We start from the raw sequence: 20,888 nt of genomic DNA on the forward strand, positions 1-20,888 counted from the left end.
AAGACAAGCAGGGGAGAGATAAATGAACTCATCAATCGCGCTGAGTGGGAACACGGGATCGGCTAACGTCTACCCCGTCATTTCCACCAGCCGCCCGGTAATTGTTGACTTGCAGTGCTGAATGCATTGCCGACTCTGGCCTCCCGCATGTGATTATTGTTGCGATTGCCAAAAGGGATGGTTAGCGTTTCCTAAATGATCTATTGGTAAACATTTTCTATGTGAAAGCATACATTAAGGAAGCCATTTGCAACCCACTTTATCATCACCCCGTTTAGTTTCATGAAGAGAAAGAAGAAGAGAATTTTCTGGTCTTTAACGTTTTGCTTTTTTTTTCTTTTTCTTTTTCTGAGTTATTAGACTCTATAAGCAGCAAAGAAAGCTAAGAACTTTTTCAGTTTTGACTCCAGGAGACAAAAAGATGATTATTATTACAGATGCATTTCATTAAGTTGGGATATACTCCAAAAAGTTATTTTATTTTCTAAAAGTAGATGCAGAAAGGTTATTCAGAAATAATTGCACTGCATTAAATTTCACTGAAAGTTGAGTGGAAGGATAAACAATTGTCGTCATCCCCGAGTTAATAATATTAACATACAACGATATACGGCAGTTTTTTTTTTCTTTACAGTTCTCTCATATTGTGTTGTGCTTTCCTGAGTTTGTTCAGTTATCTTAGCACATCATGAAAGCATCTGACGGTACATCAACATGTCTTCTTGCATTACAGAAGTTCATTTTCAAAAAATCTATTTATTTTGGTAATTCAATACAAATTTTTTTTTTTATTTAACTTCATCACACAGAATGAAATATCTGCCAAGACCGAAACCACTTTCAAGCCATTTATCTGAAAGAAGGACAGATAAACATACAAGTGATTTGTAAACTCTCTCAGGCATTCGCTTGACATCACCTCATCACTCGAGCTTCTTCACGTGCAGCTTCCCCTGATAAGCGTCAGCTGCGCTTTACAACTCACATGCACACGCTGCTTTCAGAACGTCGCCACTAAAAGAAAGATTTCTGAAAACCGTCAAGGCAAAACAGGCAGCAGCTTCTCCTCTCTTGACGGACCTATTTCAAATAATTGCATCAGACTACCGTCCGTGATATAAGTCCCGCCTACAGCCGTGGCCTATCAGTGCCAATGCTGATTGCGACACTGCAGGCGCGTACGCCAATCACATTGCAGTCCTCTCAATGTACATTTCATATGAAGATGAACTGAAAACCAGCTTCTAAGCAAACAAACGAGCCAAACAAGTATTTTTTTGAGCACTTTGAGAGTGTTTTATGTAAGAAAAAACAACTTTTATTTACAGCAACAGTTGGTTTATGTGTTTTAGCTTTGAACTACCGTTTCATCATCAAGTGCTTAAGCAAAACTTTTTTGTTTACTTGTGGGTGATAGAACAGTACTTTACTCACACGTGCACAGTGGTACAAAAACTTTTCTTTAACTACTTTTTAAACTTATTGTTTCAAAAATCAGAACCGTGTATCTCTACACTGTAAGATTAGAAGACATTTTAACAGTCATTTAACATTTATTCCATTTGGAAAAACAAACAGCACTTTTTTTGCCATTAGGATCACAATTTATAGGTAAAGGCTGCAACGTAAAGATTTATTAAAACGGTTTCCGGCGTGTGAGAGAATTACTGTAGTTGTACAAACAAAGAATATGGCTGAAATCTCAACAAAGGAACAAAGAGAAAGCTGCGTCAGATGGAGTGAAAGAGGAGGATGAGATGAGTTTGTTTTTAACAAGAGGGAAAAAGGGTCAAATGCATTGCTAGCATATCACAAAGGACAATTCGCATGTACGGACCCTCCTTTCGGTTATGACAAAGCAAAAGTCACCCAGGTCACACCGATGCGCAGCTCAGCACTCAGAAATCCAAGTTGACATTTGAACCCATGCAGCAGTGGACTATAAACAGCCCTGGGGCTCGGTGAGCTGGAATCACGCGCTGTATATCTCACAGTAACCGTGCACGAGATGCAGGAAAAACATAAAACAACCCTGATCTGAAATCAATAAGGCTGCAGACAGTGGAAAAAAAAGAAGAAAAAAAAAGAAGAAAATTCCAGGAACAGTAAGAGAACAAGGCGCACAGTTCAGCTAAAAGGCATAAGGATTGTTCAGCTCTTTTTCTTTCTATCTCGCACTGAGGGAAGATTTTCTAAGGGGCACCAATGATCCACTTATGGCCTATCAAGACATTAGCCTGGAGTTCCAGGTGTCAGATTGGATACACGTTCACTCTGCTGCAGTGCTTCAGAACATTTCTTTCCTTTCCCCTCTGCGAGTCCGTCTCCTGCATCTCCGTTTCAATTTCCACCTCAGAGCCTTTACGCTTTTAAAGGTATTGATATTAACAAGGATGAGTCGTCTTCGCCGAGCTTTACAGCGCGTGATAATGGCGCTAATAGAGATCATTACCGACATAGACGATTAAAATTATTAGGAGCCGGGCCCCCTAAAAGCCAGCAAACAGCTTGGGCAAAAAAATATTGACAGCACGGAGTGGGAGCCTCCAAGGACATTGGAAAAGAAATTAACATCGGACACAATTCACCGATGAGTCACAGAAGCATCTAAAAAGAGATGTATAAAAGGACTGCTGGTATGTTTTGCGACTGTTAATGCCGCTGCGATGCTAAAGTGTCCTCTGCCATGAGTCAGAACAGCACGACTTCGCCGATTGGCAAGACAACTGGTTCAACAACGCTGCGGACGTCATTCCTTTTGACAATAAAGGGAGTGGCATGGACGGTACTTATCTTGTTCTGTCCTATTTATTGAGGAGCAGGGAGAAGGAGGAGGGGAGGGGTGTTTTAACAGGATGAGAAAATAAACCAGAGCTCTGCAGACAGGATTAAGAGTGAGGATGTTATCTTTTATACACAGCCACGAGCTACTCGGTGAAATTCACTGAAAATAGCAGCAGGAAGCTGGCGTGAAGCAGGAAATGAGGTTGAGACGGTACCGGTTTACATTTAAAAAGGATGGAAAAGGAATTCTACCTGTGGCAAAACTAACTACATTAACACACCTCGGAGATTTGTGGCCAGCGTTACGTATTCTGGTTTTATTGCTGTCCAAAATGGCTGACAATAAACTAGTGCTCAACAACAGCTGCACGTAATGTGAATCCCAAATTCCTGGGTGAGGTTTTGTGTCTCTGCTTTTACCTACTGTGATCTTGTATAACCCAGATTTTCTTTTGACACGTTGAACAGATGGAGGATGGAGGACGTCCCTTCACTGGGTGTTATTGCTACTGAAAAGTCATACGTCTCACATCCTCTTTAAAGGTTTAAGATACAACACCCCAGTTTTCCACTGAGGTGAAATTTTATTCTGCATTTCTTAACATGATGGCAAGAGTTTTAGTCAACAGTTTCAGTCAAAAATGACTTTACTTTGATTAGATTCGAATGTTTTAAGTTTAGCCACTAAAACTAAATCAACTGTGACTGCTGCAACAAATATGCTTTGTTAGTGTTAGAATTTCCCTTTTTTACGATTTAAAAGGAAGTTACAAGCCATTTTGATCAGACACTGATGATGATGAACTCTCTAAAAGAGAACAAGCTTTGTGCTTTTTGTTAAGAGACACAATAGAAATATGAGCTGATTGATCGGCTACTGTCTAAAACAATCCAGACTAATGCAAGAGTTGCATTGCTACAGTGGAGCAACTAAGATTGGCTGGAAAGTCTTTGACAAATGTTTCTCCAGTGTACAATAAATGAAGAACTTAATGTAATTTGTACTTTCTTCTACTGTATAAAATACAATCTGGAAGTAAATTCATGGCTGGCTAATTTAATGTGCAATTGAATAAATTGTCCCAAATTGCATCGGATGGCATTTGTTGCAAGTTAAATGCCAAGTGAATAAATTGAACAGTAACGTAAATGTGCATCAGTAAAACATATCAGATAATCAAGAAGAAAGTGTAAAATTGTGTTTTTGTTAAATTACCATGCAGCTTTAAAACATCTCGGGAGTTGCAAATAGTTACATTTATGTCTATTGTAGTGTTATTGTAATACCCTCTGAACCGTTTAAAACTCACAAAAAGATTCAAGATGAGAGCAAACCTGAACTGTTTTGAATTTGACTGAAAGCTTTGGCTCACCTTTGGTCCCCAAATGAAACGAAAATTAAGTTTAGGAAGATAAAATACTTTCCACCAAGCAGAAAGTCTAAGTGGCTTAGCAAGGGTCAGGACAGATATGAGGTGACACTCAAAAGATGTGCGCCTTCCTGCGCTACTGGCAGGTAATTTTATTAAATGTGCATTATTTCAAGGTCCCAGTCCTTTAAATGCGATAAAGCGTAATCTGCTGTCTGTGGCAGGCGGCAGCTCGCTGTTTGTCCTTTTCCGAGGTCAGCCGGCTCCTCTTCCTTCGCATAAAGAGAGATATCCAGTTTGAGCGAAAAAAAAAAAAAAAAAGTTCAAAAGGACCAAAGTTCGAAAGACACCAAGCTGAAACACTAAATGCTACAATACCTTGCACACCGAAGGTGTTCAATAATTGCTCTTTTTTTTCCAAGAAACATTCCCGATAGCATGCGGTAACAAGTAGGTGGTCTGGAGCCGGCGTTGAGGAGCGTGGGATGTGGGGCTTTATGTAATCTGCAAAAAAAAAAAAAGAAAAAAGAAAATATGTCATGCAAAGTAACTCCTATCAAGTTTTGTTGACGCAAAGACATACCATCTCTGAGACCTTGAAACAAGAGAAAGGGAAAGTGTTAATAGTATTTCATGCACCCATGCTGAATAACTGCAACCCAAAAGACGCGCATGTTCTCATTCAGACAAACCAATATGTGTGTATATATATATATGAATTACAGAGAAGCTTTTAGGTCAAAACAAGATTTATGTTCCCTGACCACCCACCAGGACTTTCCCATTATCTCTGTGTATTGCTTTTAGTGCTAAACGATGCCCCGAATGACTCATAAATAAAGCATTTAATCACAAAAGGGGAAAACATGTCTTCAACCTGAGTTACAGCATTTAGGGTTATTTAGTGTTGTGATATTATATAGATATATTTTTAATCAGTAAATGATAAATCCTTGCGTTTAATCTAGATCTAATGTCATACTATAGTAACAGTGGCCTTTTTAGAATACTTTAAAAAAAAACAGTTCATCATGGCTTACTTGTGAGCATGAAATTTATCTTCCTAGGGATGAGCAATGTGAGGGGGAATGTTGCAACTCTTCCGCACGAGGATGAAATTGCAGAGATGTTCCAGGCCGTGTGCACGGCTCCTTGTTCCCATTTACTCCAGTCCCCAGACTGGAGTTCTCCAACACGGGCAAAGAGCAAGAGATCCACCTATGAGGATAAGGCTTGTACATACATGTGTATATATGTGTGTGTGTTTATTTTCCAAGACAAAGAGAAATCCAGGGCATCTGTTTCTATTGATTTTTTTTCCCTGTGTATGCTCTGAGTCAGCGGCCAGGTTTGGAGATTCATGCATTCAGGCTTCCTCTCAAAAGTGAATCTACAGATCAGTCCCTCGGACGTCGCCGTGGTGAACAGCAGCATTTTCTGCTGCGCGGTTTGATACGCTTAAAGTCGCTATGCTACAGTCACGATTATACCAGAAACTTAAAAGGCAGGCATTATTCAGTGAATGCAACTGAGCGACACAGCTGCACTTTCCTCTCTAATGAAAGCATTGTTCCCATTTTTACCCCTCTTCCTTTATGGACATTAACTTTTATTGCATAATAGCTTGGTTGTGACAGTACACTAAGTTTTCCTTTATGTTTGTTCATAAACATTGATCACAGTTCCACGTTATGGCTGGCATTTTAAAAGTGTATAGTAAAACAAGAGCCATGGAGTTTTGTGGGTTTTTTTTGCGGGTCTTTTGGGCCACATGGCTCAGCAGAGGATATGAATGACTGGGGAGTTGAAGCTTTGTAATTACAAAAGTTTGCTTCTCCTTGGACTCCATTGTTCTTTCTTGTTTGTAATGCAGCTCCAGCTCAGTCAGACTGGATCTGAAGCGTCGGTGAAGAACAATTTCAAGATGTGTCAAAGATTCTCAATTAGACCCAAGTCTGGAGTTTTACTGGACCATCAAGCCTTTGTAGCGTTTAACAGTGTTTATTTTCTGATACATGCTGAAAAAAGCATAATTATAATGCACACTATATTAAATTGAGATCTCAAATGTTCAAACACAAAGAGCACATTTTTAAATATATATGCTATATTTCCTAAATGACTTGGATAAAATGTTTTTTTTTTCCTCCTACAGTGACTTTTTTCTAGATACTTTTACACAAAGGTCAGACTTTAAGTTTAATAGGATTTGGGTGACCAGATTTAAGTGTATCCGATTAGTTCAGCACTTTCTTAAATAAGTTCAATTCACAGCAGCCGTGTGCATAGGAAATGATAGAAAAGAATAGTTTCAAGTCCATGTTATTTGGACAAGTTTAAAATTACAATTTTTTATTTAGACTAGCTCTTCTCAACAAGAAATTTAGCTCTAATCCAGAAGTCAGTGAGGAAATCGAGGTTATTCTGCTTTCACAGGATCTGTAGACCTAAGGATGTAAGTAGTACTGCGAACACATAATTAGCATTAAACTCCCAAATTATTTTTCAAATAATGACCTTAAAAGTAAAGCTTCATTTCATCTTCCAACGAAGGAGGGCTCTCTCACACATGCCGAGGATGAGAGATGAAGGAGAATGAAATGCAGGACACCACTTGTTCCTAGTTTCAGTTTCTGTTACTCCTCCTCAACATCACAGATCAAAGAATGCAAGAAAAATAAAAATATAGTGACATACATTCCTGTCAAAAACAACATGTGTTTATGATAAGAGTTAGACAAGTCTTTACATTCAAAAGGGAATGCAAAGACTTTTCAAATAATGACCTTGGAGTTCAATGTAAATCCTGAGTTGAAACAACTGAGCCTGAGAAAAATGAAATCCTGTAAGAGTTTATGATGTCTGTGTTAAAAAGATGACATTTCTTAGGTAGAATGGGATGTCTTGTCATCCTTAAAGGATGGCGAATTGTGTAAAACCAACTTAATTTACCATTGAAGTCTTTACCACAATAGTGTCCTGGTTGGGGTTTTGGTGAGGTGAGGGAAGACGCAGGCAGGCCAGGATGAAGTGAAGATGATAATGAATTTAATGACAAATGTCCACGGGACAGAACAACGGGGAGCACAAAGAACACAGGACACACGACGGCCTAAATACACTGGGAGGGTAATCAAAGAAACGAGACACAGCTGGGAACAATCAACAGGGAAGACAGAGACTCACAGGGGTACAGGCTAGTAAACACAGAAAAACCTCAAAATATATACACAGAAAACACAGATCACAGCAAATACGAGTGTGAGTTAATACTCATCTGTACCATTTTATAGTTGGAGGTCACAAAAGCTGTGGGTTTTCTGCACGTCATTGTACTTGGCGACCCGGCTAAGTAAAATTAGCAATACAAACTAAAAGCAATGCATTTCTGATTTTTTTCTGCTTTGAAATACCACAGTAGCCTCTTTACTGGAAAAAACTAGAGTTGCTATGGATTTATAGGACGTAAAACGTCAGGAGTGGGAATAAATGGTTTAATTCTGCAGCTATCATAACTTTTTATGTACATGACAGTGATTTTGTACATGACAGTGATCTTCCGGGCTCTCTAAACAATCTGAGGTTGTTTAGGAGCCTCAGATTTCCAGTGAAATTTCAAATTAGAGGACATTTTATTTAGGAAGAGCTCTAATCCTACAAACACTGTAATTTCCCTCTGATCCAGGCCTTGGTGCTACAGAGAAAAAATATTATACACAGCATCGGGCACCCAAAAACTGTGTTTAATATATGTAATCCATATTTAATAATCAGATGAGTATCTATGAATTCAATTTCGATGCTTTGAATGCCTCCAAGTGGTTAAATAAGTATTATCTAATCAGAAGTGTGAAACACCCAGCAGTGCTTTCGTGACTTAACGGCAACTGGAGTGAAATTCTGAGACTTGATTCATCGTATCTGTCTTGAGGTTCTGGAATACAAGGGGCTTGTCAATTTATGCAACTTTTGCTGTAAAGAAAACATCCAAAATGGCACAGAGGCGAGAGAAACAGATGTCAGTTTTGTGGTTCAAAGCCTTTTTTTTGAGTTGGCAAGTAGCAGGAATAAACTTTGCATAACACCTCTGTTTCAATATTGCTATTTTACCAGTCTTTGTAGTAGTGCGTCGCACAAATATTTGATCCACTGTTACCTCTCCGTTCAAGGTTGTGTAACATTTCGTAGGCCTTTTAAAAAGTCTTATTATTTTAGGCGAATTATCATCCGACAATCAAAACATGAATAAATATGGCCGGGCGACAGAATTGCCGGTTCTAATTTAGTCCTGTTTATCGTTGTTTTGTTGTTTCTGCTTAGCTTGTTCCTCTGCGAAGTCTGCCACCTCACATTCCAAAATCTCTGTCTACCTCGCAATCTGCAATGCAAATGGGAAGCCCATGCAGAACAGGCCAGATGGTCCTTCACAGGCTGCCATGCCTTGGCCAATCAATAAATCCTGCCTGTGTCTATTGATCTATGCTCACACTTTTGTTTCCCGTGCTCTTCTTCTAAAAATAATAATAATTAAAAAAAGACATACAAACATGTCGTGTTTGTACTTGAATGTCACGTAAAAATGGTGAGAATGCTGTGGTGGACTCAGAGTCAACAACGTATTAAAAGGCCTCTCCGGTTGATGAGGAGCAAGTCTAAATAGGATTTCAGATTTTCTATGCGACCAGTGTTGGAAACATTCAGTGTTGCTTTTGGCCCACCTCCAAAAGAAGTCAGTCATCCACTGGCAACTTTTGGAACCAACGAGCAGGAAATGATCATTTGCATCTCTGCTCCTCTGTCAAGCCGAAGCCCTCTCCTCCTAAAATGAACGCTGTCAAACGCTGACAAGATGAGCGATGTTACGCACACGTGCCAAAGTGTGTCAGGAACTCATCTCCCCACCTGTCCTTCAAACGCGCAGCAGGGTGCCATCTTGCTTTTTACTCACTTTCACTGATGAGTCGATGTGTGTGTGTGCGGAGGGTGGCGGGGGTTCATTTGACGGGGTGCAATTTCCCTTCCTGCTTAACCCCAAAAATAGACCTCATAGCCTTGTTGTCCCTCTTGGCAGCAGTGAGTCTTTCTTGTCATGACACGCTGTCAGAGAGCAACGCAAAGTAGCAATTTGCCCAGGTATCCAGATTTCTAAACGGAAGTCAGACGTGCTCCTTCTAAATTTAGATCAAATCCTATTAAAGCTTGCAAACCCAAGTGACACACAGTTGCAGGGTGTGGATGCGAGATTTTCATGCAATGCGGTGTTTAACCGGTATATTCTAAGGCTTTCGTTACTTTCACACTTCCGATATTGTGGATATTCCAGCTAGAACCCAAGGCGGTGTCACAGATGCATCACCTACTTTTGAGAAGTTTTTAACTTTTCATCTAAAAGTCTGTTAAGAGCAATTCTTTATGAAAATGACGACAGTGGATATGAGGCTAAAGAGACTTCCTGGTGTGGACTACACTGTTTTTTTTGTTTTGTTTCTCCTTACCTATTAAGAATTTCACACTTGCTTCTAAATCTTCACAGCGCATTATCACAGCTCCGGATAATAGAGCGTGCCACAGGAGCTTAGAAACAGGCTGTTAAAAAAGCACCGAGTTCCAGTCAGAAGTCAGAACATACAGTCACACTCAGCATGACTGTCATAATACTTTGCTGTATTTTACTGATGCGTCCATTCTTTCTTTTAAAATACAAAAGAACGGTTATATCTATTATGCGGCTTTTTGACGACATTTATATCAGATTTGATATTTTATTCTAAAGTATTTTATGGGCTTGTGGTTGATTTGCTTGACTAAAAAGCATAGTCCTGACATTTTCAATGAGGGTTGAGGTTGGAGATCTCCTAGAAGCTTCATCCACTCCTGTCTGATGTGTGGTTGGAAATATTGCCGCGTTTGCTCACACAACTGCAACCATCCAATTGTGTTTGATTTGAAGTTAAAATAAAAACAAAAAAAATTGGAGTTAATCCTTCTTCACTGATTGACAGTGAAACTGACAGTGAACCAGCATCACATTATGAAGCTATTAAAGATGACTAGAGTCTGTTTAGGTCGTTGTGGCCAAGCAACTCGTTCTTTGACTCATCCAAACATAAAACGTTTTTTCCTGAAAACATTTGACTCGTCCATATAGGCAGCTGCTACTCTTAAAGGTGTCTTTCTTTGTCAGGGGCTTTTCCATCTTTCATTAATTCTTTAACATAAACTTCCTTCACACTGGACAATGACACTGGTGTTCCTTTAACATCTACTTTATTGGGAACTTGATATTCTGATAAATATAGTTTTAACGTTGATTTTACGCCTATTTTGTGGCAGAGGCCTAAAGCGCCACATCTGCCTGAGGAAATTAATCAAATCCAGTTTTATTCTGCAATCCCACCAAAACAGGTTGTCCATGTTGTCCATGCCAGAATCATGTCAGAACCTCGCTGAGTGATTCAAAAGCATGTAGTTTGTTAGCAAGATGCTAAAGGTAATTTGACCAAATATTAGGGGGTCATATTAATTTGACGTGCATGTATTTTATGTAGAACTTTTTTTAACCGGTTTACATTGTAGAAACTTGTGCACCGACTTGATATTTTTGAAATTGTTTACAGGTGTTTATTGTGTCATCATTTCGTCCTGGGAAATTCTTTTTTACAGAAAGTCCACACCGATACTTACACCCACGATGAGTGTATGCAAACTTCTGACCAACACTGAATCAGTGGCATCGTCAAAAAAATAAAGCGCGCTCATGGCTGCAGCAGTACAAATAAGACCACATGCTCTCTCTTCTTAGCTTATCCACCAACCAGACAGCATTTAGGAGAAAGCCCATAAACTGGAGGCCATAAAATGAGCAGGACTCTTGATTAAAAAGAGTAGATTAAGAGTCTGTTTGGCTGCTCCTCAGACATAAGTCATACTTGCCGGTGCCGTGTACGAGCAACAAGCACAACGGGAGATTCTGCAGTTGGCCTTTCCCCCGCTCCCTTTGGATAGATAACATGGCAATAGGGAGCTGTCCTTGTCCATATCATTGCTGCCCTCTGCAGTACTACAACCTCTTTAATGAAAAAAAAAAGCTCAGCCAAACCAGACACTAATTTATAATCATACCGGCTTTTATTGCCCCGCGATGGAGATTCGGTCGAAGGTATTACTTACTAATTGTTGTAGACATTCATCACAATAAAGTATCACCTCTGAAAGTTTCATATTAAAACTTAATCTCCCTAAATAAAAATCCCTCCAAAATTACGCAAGATGCTGCAACAGGGCAAACATCCAGAGACCTCTAAAAGCTGTTTCTAGGACATGTCCAGTGTCCCATTTTCTTCATGCACTAAAGCACAGTGACATGACTGGTCAGCCCACACCTGTGGTGTGATGTGCCATGTGACACCCGGCCCAGCTCTCTTCCCCCTTTGGGCTTGCCCACTCGCCTGCCTGCATAACACAGGAATGCAATTAATGACAGATGGCCGGGCGATGACCACGTCCTTGAGCTGCGAGCCTTCCTGGCACCTACTGCTAATTGTATCACATATAACACAACTAAAAGCATAATAAATCTGTGCGAGAGCGGGATGTTTTATGCAAGCCCTCTCCTCTTTCTCTGAGTGGTAAATTGCTCCGCTCTTGAAATATCTACAACCTTATGACACCCATGCAGCATTAGCTTAATTGCCTTTTTCTCTGCCCAGGTTTCTGGGCTGTGAGAAAACGCAGGAAGAAGACGGAGGGGGTACGGGGGGGAAGAAGAGGTGCAGCTGCGCTTAAGAAATCGTAGGGATGTTTTCGCTGATTAGCAACAATTGAGACTGATCGCTTGCCGCTGCACGATGCGACGAGATCCGAGGCAAGAGGGCATGAAATTATAATGTGGGAGAGAAAGTGACATGCTATTTAAGGTTCACACTGACGTCTTAAATATTATAACCAACCTGGCATTGAGGCTTACAACACCGGTTTAATGGTGGAAAAACAAACAACAACAAAAAATTCTGATCTAGGGTTGGGATTTCATAAAACTCCATTTATGAGGTCAGATGAAGTGTCCACACTGACAGCTTGAGTCACTGCAGGGGTTTTCCCCTCAGCGTCACGTGAGCCTCCCCACCCCACTACCTGCCGGCCGAACCTTCCCGTCTCACTCAGAGGGGCTCGTTACGGGGAGAGCGATGGCGGTGTCTCCGAGCAGCTTCTAGAAGAGCAGCTCTGCCAGGGAAAGTCATCAATACCATCGCGTAAGATGCCAGGAACACGAGCAACGATATTCTGCGCCATAAAGAGACTGCAGAAACAGACGATCTGACCACTGGAAACAAAGCACTTAAGGGTTTCATTGGCTCATCTGAAACCAAAGTTCACGGACTCTGCACACTTAATATCCAATATGGTGGATATTGACCATAACATGGACAATGGAGCCCAGGCATGTGTTCTCCACCTCATCCAAGTTTTAGATTTATTCAAGACCTTTTAATTTTATTTTATTTTTTTTTACTTTGAATTTAATGAATACAAATTTATCAGGATGAAATAATTGTTGCACATCCTCACATGCTTGACACATTTTTAGGCTTAAAACCATTACTTTGACTCCCGTAAAGATCAATATTTGTCTTGCCTGAATAAAACCCAGAAGGGAAGTGTTTTGTTGTCGTTTTTCATGTGGGCAGCTACGAATGTCTGTTAAGCTTACTGGTGTCAATTTTGGAGCATCTTTCAAGGCCCTATGGTGGAGAATAACTTGGCAAACTGTGAATAGTGACACCACTGTTTTAGAAGATCTTAGTTCATGACTTGGAGGGTCTGGCTGGTTGCTGGGTTGTTCTTGAACATCCCGATTTGTGTCCTTTAATCGTAGGGTGACAATTTAGGTCACATGGTTACAGCTTGGATCTGATGGAGTGTCTCAGTAGGTCCTAAATGTATATCAAAACTGGTTTTGGAATGGGTATTGTAAACCTGAAGACCAGTCAATTTTGTTGACTCTCTTCCCCCCACCCCCCAAGAAAAATGATCAAACATATACTAGAATCATGTTGATGGATAAAAACCCAAATGGTTCAAATGTATTATCTCCTACGATTATTTCATGTAACCTTTGATTGGAACTATAGATGTTTTTCTGGTAAACTTTGATAAAAAAAAAAAAGTGTAATAAGTGCTATGCTTGTACATAAAAGGTGCAGGGTGTCTACTAGAACCTATGAGGTTAAAAATCGTTTAGATCCCCTAAATGTAAAGTAAGGTAAATAATAAAAGGTAACAAGAGTCTTTTCTGTTTCATCTTCCCTATAGGACTACACAAAGCAACACCTCTAGAAATGACTAAGTGGACTCAGCTGAGTAAGCACAGCAGGACGGCTTCTTTTGAGCGGAACAGCCAAACAAACCTCTGAAGCCGCTGGGGAAATAAGAACGAGGTGGGGCAGGATTCACCACCCCCAGGCCTGAACTCGCAGCCACGTTGCTGTTATACTCAAAGCTCCTCATGTGCTGCTGAGAGAGGAGGTTTTCCACTGAAAGGCTGAAGAGAAAGGAGGCCTGGGCGAGAGAAAAGAGGGGGATGAAAAAAAGCACGAAAAAAAAATGCACAGATGGGGAAATCAATAAGGGTGTGTGAGAAATGGTCCAAGCAGCTTGCATTTCCTCGATGGTCATCAAAAGGTTATTTTACACCCAAAAAGCTTGTATTGATTGCGCGCGCTCGGCACGGCCTCCGAGAGAGCAGAGAGATATCTGCCGGGGGAATTTACACGGTATTTATTTTTTGCATTAGGATTAGGGTGGGCGTCGAGGACGATCAATGCTTGTTTAATGTAGCTGCAGGGATCAAACCATGAATCATGAGCTCCAGGGCTATTACATTTTATTTGGCATTATCATTGATGGGCTTAAGGGCCCAGCCATTCCTCAGTTTAGTCAAGATATGGAATTAGACGTTTATGTTGACAAACGGGTGCCAAAAATATTTGCCGCCAGTTTGGACAAGAAATTGGATGGATTTTGGTATCATCCGTGCTAAAAACAGGGATGTAAATAAAAAAATAATAATTGGCTGGACAAGTGTTTCTAATTGTTTGAATGGCCAAATCAATCTGCCGTAGAATAAAAGCCGTCCACTAATGGTTGAATGTTCAGTTACATCATTGATATTTGTGGCTAAAATTATTCACCGACATACAATTCATTAACCAGATAATAAATTGGTGTGTGTATCAAAGATTTGTGGAAATATATCCATTAAACACTCTCAGAACCAGCTGAAGAGAGACTAAACTTTCTGCTTGACAGTAATGTGAATATGCTAAGTTTGATAAAATTATTCATAGCTATTTCTCAAAAAAAAAATTCTGTTTGTAAAAAAAAAAGTTACCTTTACAACTTGAACACCCTCAAAATCAACTGCAAAACGTTGAAGATTTGTTAAGGGTTTACTTTTGTAGAGAGTGTTGGTGTTAAATTTAATTTAACTAAAACCTTCAATTATGTTCCCTTCATAATAAAGGCTAAAATGATTGCCATAAATACCAAAGAGAAGTCTAAGAGCAACAATAAAACTCCGACTTATTTCACTCCAAGACTCCTTATGGGTCTTTATGCTTTTAGAAAATGGGAGTCATTGAGACGAAATGAACCCAATCAAAGTTCCCTTTCAAAGACAATGACAGATTCACCTTGTCCAGAACTTTTCCTCTGCCGAGACAACCTTTAGATATATGTTACTGTCAGGCGGCAGCCATAAATTGCCTCAGCCTTGGCGATTTGAGAGAATCAGTTCTACCAAAACATGTATCATAGTGACGTACTGCTATGTTGCTGCCGCAGAAGGGATCAATTCATCAGCACATATCAGACCATAGAGAAAATGTTTTATTGTGCAATATGGTGGGTGATGAAAACAGCAAAGCTGGATCAAGGCCAGGATCAATTGCGCTGGCAGAAAAAAAAAGAAGGAAAAAAGTAAAGTGCAGCATTTCTGCTGATGAAGAAAAGTTAGGAGCGGGATAATATGGATCATTCTCACTTTCCGATGACTGAAAAGCTCCCGGCACCCAGCACGTCAGCTACGAGACAGTCATTGACATGGACTGCATAGCCAAACAGCAATCCTGTGCTTCAAATGAATAATTCAACCAGAACCAATAAGCCACTGCTCCAGCGTTTCTTCGTGTGACACAAAAATGACAGCTTCCCTTCTTATGTCTGTTGGAATTACGGAGATTAATAAGAGCACACGAGTGGCGGTGCGCTTACAAAAAGTAGCAGCAGTGTTTGTTTTCTAGGGATTTGGACGAGGAATTTCCTCATGAAAAACTAAAGATCATCCATGGATGCAAAAAGTAGCAGATGCAGCAGTTTGATCAGCGCTGATAAAAAAAAAATTGGAACAAACAGGTTAAGATATGATTGTATAAATATGATAGTTAGAAGAACGGCGCCGATTTATGCTTTCTCATCCACCTATATAATGTGTAGTTGCGTCACTGACTGGGACTAAGATTTGCGCTATCTACTTCAAGTGTTTAGACAGAGTTGCATACAGAAAAGCATGTTTAGGCAAACTGGCCAGTTGTAAGGCAACGCTCTGCCTCAAGGCCCACACTTTTTGCAACTTCTAACAGGTTTTCTTCCAGAATGAATGTCTTTGCCTCCATCCATCGTCCCGCTAGCTCTGACCATTGTCCAGGTCGCTACTAAAGGGAAACACACACACAGCATGCCACTGCGATGTTTCAGCAGTGACACCAATGTGTTTAGGGTGTTTTTGTTTTTTTTGGCAAACATTGAGCTATGAATGTTGGCCTAGTCTCATCTGACCAGAGCACCAAACATGTTCTCTCTCCTACGTGGCTTGTCAGTATCCCACCTGGGATTTGGATCTTTGTTGCTCCTCCAGAGCTTCCACTTTGAGAATAATTCTCTTCTTGCCTGGCCTGGTAGTTTAGATGGATAGTGTCCAGTCGTGACACATTGCTCTGTGAGACGTTTAAAGCTTTAAGTTTAAAGTTTTAAGATCTAACCCTGCAATGTGTTCCTTGGTCTGTATGACGCCGTTCGCTAATGTTTTCCAGCAAATCTTTGAAGCCAACAGCTGCATTTACACCGAGATTAATTCACACACGTCTGGACTCTTTAGACATTAGCAGAACGAAAGGGTTGAGAATGAATGAATGCTATATTTTCCAGATATTTTTAACATTTTTGTGAAAGTGATGCACTCTTTCCCTGCCAGAAATATTTGGTTGTGGCTATATAGTGACAAAACATGAAATATTTCAAGGACTACAAGTACTTTGAATGGCTCTGTTAATGCGGATGTGTGACTGTGTGGATGAGGAGGTTTTGTCTTGCAGTAAAGATGTCCTGATCTTTTAAACTTGCATAAGGACATTTCTATATGTGGATTGCATGCTCCCTGCACATCTGCAGGATTCTCTTTTTACCCTTAGGATATGCATATTAGGTTTTTTTGCCCTTGACTGTGAAAAGGACAACTCGCATTAAGCTGCCATGTGGTTGCATGCTGCTCCTACATACAGTAGTAAACGAAGGGTCAAATACACAGTACAATTTTTCTCTGAGGCGCTAGCAGCAAGACATTTTGAAACCTATATTTGACATTAAGAAAGACAAGCACAAACTACTGATTCAGTAAGACAAGTACTTTTCAGCAGAAATCAATCCAACACTTATCTCAATGTTTTTTTTTTAGTTTTTACAGAAAAACATGACCTAAATAGGCATGTCACTGTTCACAAGTTTTTTTTTTGTTGTTGTTGCTCCATGCATGTGTAGTTTCCAGGATGGTGTCCCAGATTTTCAATTCTGATAGTTATCCCGTTTTCCCATGGTTTGGTTTTATCAGGTCCCAGAATCCAAAAAAGTCAGTTGAGGTAGTTTAGGTATCTGATTACCATGCTTCCTGAATGCTGGAATTCATAGGAGGGGCTATATATTGGTTATGACAAGGGAATGTTTTGGTGTTTTCCCAAAATGAGACGAAGAATGTCCCTGGGAAGTGGGAAGTCTGGGTTACGTCCACAGACATCCACAGTCCTGTTACATCCACAGTCCAATCTTTAGCAGGTACAAGATGGATGGACAGAAATGTCTAAATTGGTACCTTCTGTCCATAATTTCACAAATTTTGTTGTCAGAAACACACTAATTAGTAAATCGTTGTCATCACATAGCGAACTCTGAGATTTCTTAGAGCTTTAAGGTGCTTACCAGTGTTCTCTCACCATCTTTATACAGGGCTACGCATTTAAAGCAAGATAACAAATGCCACATATGACATCAATATAAATGTAATACTACTATTAATTTAGCCATAGCTAGAAATGTTGTAGTCTTTTATGAAGGTTATATACCGAGATCTCATTCTGTCACAATTGTGCTTAATTTTCAGCAAAGAAATCACAAAGGAGACAAGCTTAGCTAAAGGTAAGTGTTTTTCTTTTCACAGGTGTGAGAGACGTTCACATTTCTGTCCAATAACTTTCATCTCAGGCTGCAGGTGGTGTCTGAGAGGACAGGAGAAGAGTTACAATTGCTTAGAGGCTGGTATGACAGCAATAAGGAATTGTATGTATATATATATATATATATATAATTTTTTTTTTTTTTTTTTTTTAGTTTTCTCAGGAAATGGATAGAGGGGTAGATGGTATTGAGGAGAGACATGATGGTTCCGGAGGCGAGTAGCTGAGCGTGTCATTGGAGAATGGTGTTGCTCGACTTGTGATTCTCAAGGTGTTTACCCTGGTTTGGATGTGTGAGAGTGCCGGAGACGGGCCAGGCAGGTGATAGCAGGGGAGAAGGAAGCTGCTAATGATGACTATGGAAGGTAAGATTGCTTAAAGGGAGAGGTGACTGAGAAGTCTAGCATCTTGGATGATGAAATCATAAACAGGTTTACCTTGCTGCCTGCTACGGTCAGTCATTAGCCATTGCCATTGCCTTCCTTCGCAATTCTCATCTCCCACCAGTGTTCAAGCTGAGATTCCTCCCAATGAGGTTGATTTCTCCTGTTGAATTTCAACAAATCAGACTAATCAACAAACAGAATGAGGAGCTGTGAATGATACATCACGCTGAATTGTGCAACAAAATGTAGGTCAGTAAGCATCTACTAGAAAACCCCATTAGTTTGGAACTGCAACCTGATTAGGTTTTATTTCCTGTCACTCCCAGATCCAAGGCTGGAATTACAGAGAAGAAGAAAAAAGAAACACTTTCCAAGTTCCATCCTCGCTTCTTCATGGCTTTCTGTGGCCCGCCTCACTTCATAGTGGGGGGTTGTAATACTTTTCCCTATTTTTACAATTTTTACACTTCATGAGATTTCTTGACTGATGCGACAGTCTGGAAAATACATTTCTGAACACCAACAATGGCAGACCAAGTACAACCAATGAAACTGGTGTCACAGTTGGAGAATCATTTGTGCAGTCAATGTGATGTTCCGTTAATGGCCGCAATTAGAATAACAATAATAATTATGGCTTTTAATAAATTCACAAACCATTATAAGTTAGTTCCTCCTCACTTGGTAGCAAACTGTTCCAAACCACTCAAGCCTTTCTTTACAAGCTTTGTTTAATTGTACCAGTCTAATAATTTGGCAGATTCTGAGTTCTGGTTGAAGCAGAATAGAGATAAGGCACCTAATTACCTTCATGGTAATGGAAGCTGACAGCGTGATTAGGCACTGACAGCGCCATTAGCCGGGAAAGTCACCCACTTTTAGGTTCCTTCTCATCGAATCAGTTTTACTTTGTTGTGGCACGTCTAAGGAAGCTCGCCTTCAGAAAAGTCAAACATTTTCTCTTGGCTTTAAACAAGTGCAGTCTGTGCAGAGGTGGAACTGGCTCCTCAACGCGGTCAGTCCATTGTTGATGTTACGCTGCTTCCGGTAATAAAAGACACATGCAAACGTTGAGCAACAGAAGGACACCGAGCTGCATTGCAGCCAGCACACTCAAAACTGCCAAATACTACATATATGGATCAATATTGCTTTCGCTTGACAGGGAGAGATTGATCACAGGCCGACATGAGATTTCAAGATGAAAACAGCAGGTGTCTTCTCCGGAGGAGGATGTCGAGTAACAGAGCGGTGCACCCGCTGATGAAACCGACAGGCCGGCGGAGACGTAGAAAGCAGAGCCTCCGCTCGCCCACGCACCTTACGTGACTGGATAGACTCGATTGAAGAGCCCTGAGAGTGTGGATGCTGCTGCTGCTGGAAGTCTGATACACGACTCTCCTGCTGTTTTGAAATGAGTGTTTTTGATCGAGCAACATGCCCTGACCAGTGCTTAAAGCAGGGGTCTTTTCTTGGTAATTATGACTAAAAACATATATGGCTGTTGGCTGTCTTTGTCTTAGCAAATAAGTGTTTGTGTCGTGTGGATTTTCATGTTAAGGCGGAGCGTTCTTATCATCCTGGAGACAGAAAACAGGGAAGCTTTGACATTTCAAAGTTGACTAATCCTTAATTCATCCTTTGATTTGTTCAGCCTTTGTTTTTTCCTCTCTTTTTTTTTTTTTTTTTTGAGTCCACACTTAAGAATCACTGTCAGAGTAATAAAGCTCCCCGTGCCTATTTAAACCCTAAGATCTTCACCCCACAGTGTTCCTCCATTAAACTGATCTAACAAAGCAGGCCGCTATCTCAGCAACGTCATCTGATATGACAGACTTTTACTTTCAAAGACGATGTTAAAAAGGGACTAAGCAAGTAAAATTTCACATGCACAGCATTGATCTCTCCTGATACCCCACTTGTCCATGCCACTAATTCTTTATCTGTAGGAATTTGAATGCAAGGCATGTTCAGAGTGCGAGCCGGCCCCCTCCGGATTGATTACACAGATATTCGATCAAAGGTGTCAGCGAGCTCTCGGCGAGCCTAAGTATCTCCTGACCAACCATGTGTTCAGACATGTTCCGGCAAGCTTTTGATGCTACAGAAAGGTTGAAATCTTTGTGATAACATCTCTTGACATCTATTCATGCGGTGGCTTGAGTCTGAGGAGGAAATACGCTGGTAGATCTCAAAGGGGCAGGAGTGATCGTGGATCTTTAAAAACCTTTTGAATCACGGTATTTTTTGACTATTCCATTTTTTGTCACATTGCACCAAACTTTAATGTTTTTTTTTGTTGGTTTTTTTTAATGACAGATTAATACAAAGTGATGTTTGTCTGCGATGGAAGGAAAAATGATTCCGATTCTTAACAAATTTTCACAAAAATAATCTTGCAAGTGTGGCATGCATGTGTATTCTGTTCCCAGAGTTGGCATAGAGTTAAAACCGCAGGAGATACACTCGTCCAGGTTTGCACATCTAGAGACCAAAAACTGTTCATTCGTCTTTGCAGCAAAGCTTAAGTTGTATCGGGCTTGGTTTAAATGGAGAGAGGGTGTAAACAACTATATTTAAGCCTCAATTATCAATTTGTGTCAATATAATTCTAACACATGAATATGCTTCCATCTGAACTAATTTATTGGGAGTTGTGGCTGGCGGTAAAACATTTTTTTGATTGAAGGTAAGATTGGATATTGCCTGGTGTTTTATGCTAGACTCCACCTACAAAGTTAAAAAAACATATAAAAATCAACAGCTTCCAGGTGTTAATTGTGCAATCAATGCACAATTAATGCCCATGGAAACAGTTTGGCTGTTATCAGTACGGACCTCACGTC

The 20,888-nt window shown here is 40.3% G+C and overlaps 1 protein-coding gene across 7 annotated transcripts in view; it reads right to left on the reverse strand.

Moving 5' to 3' along the window:
• Positions 1-4,274: 4,274 nt before the first annotated feature.
• The window catches only part of caap1 (caspase activity and apoptosis inhibitor 1), a 101,000-nt gene continuing 84,386 nt past the window's right edge, over positions 4,275-20,888 (reverse strand). For 5 of the 7 annotated variants that reach the window (XM_081599339.1, XM_017310403.2, XM_008435698.3 and 2 more), the window contains exons 9-10: positions 4,533-4,658; positions 4,275-4,426 (exon numbers count right to left, since the gene is read on the reverse strand). The gene's annotated coding sequence lies outside the window, so the exon portion shown is untranslated. Of the gene's footprint in view, positions 4,427-4,532; positions 4,659-18,093; positions 18,203-20,888 lie in introns of all 7 variants that reach the window. The other 2 variants (XM_081599337.1, XM_081599338.1) reach the window with 1 other exon arrangement.

The sequence above is a fragment of the Poecilia reticulata genome, chromosome 18 (genome assembly GCF_904066995.2).
Source record: "Poecilia reticulata chromosome 18, P_reticulata-male-v2, whole genome shotgun sequence".
Taxonomy (NCBI): domain Eukaryota; kingdom Metazoa; phylum Chordata; class Actinopteri; order Cyprinodontiformes; family Poeciliidae; genus Poecilia; species Poecilia reticulata.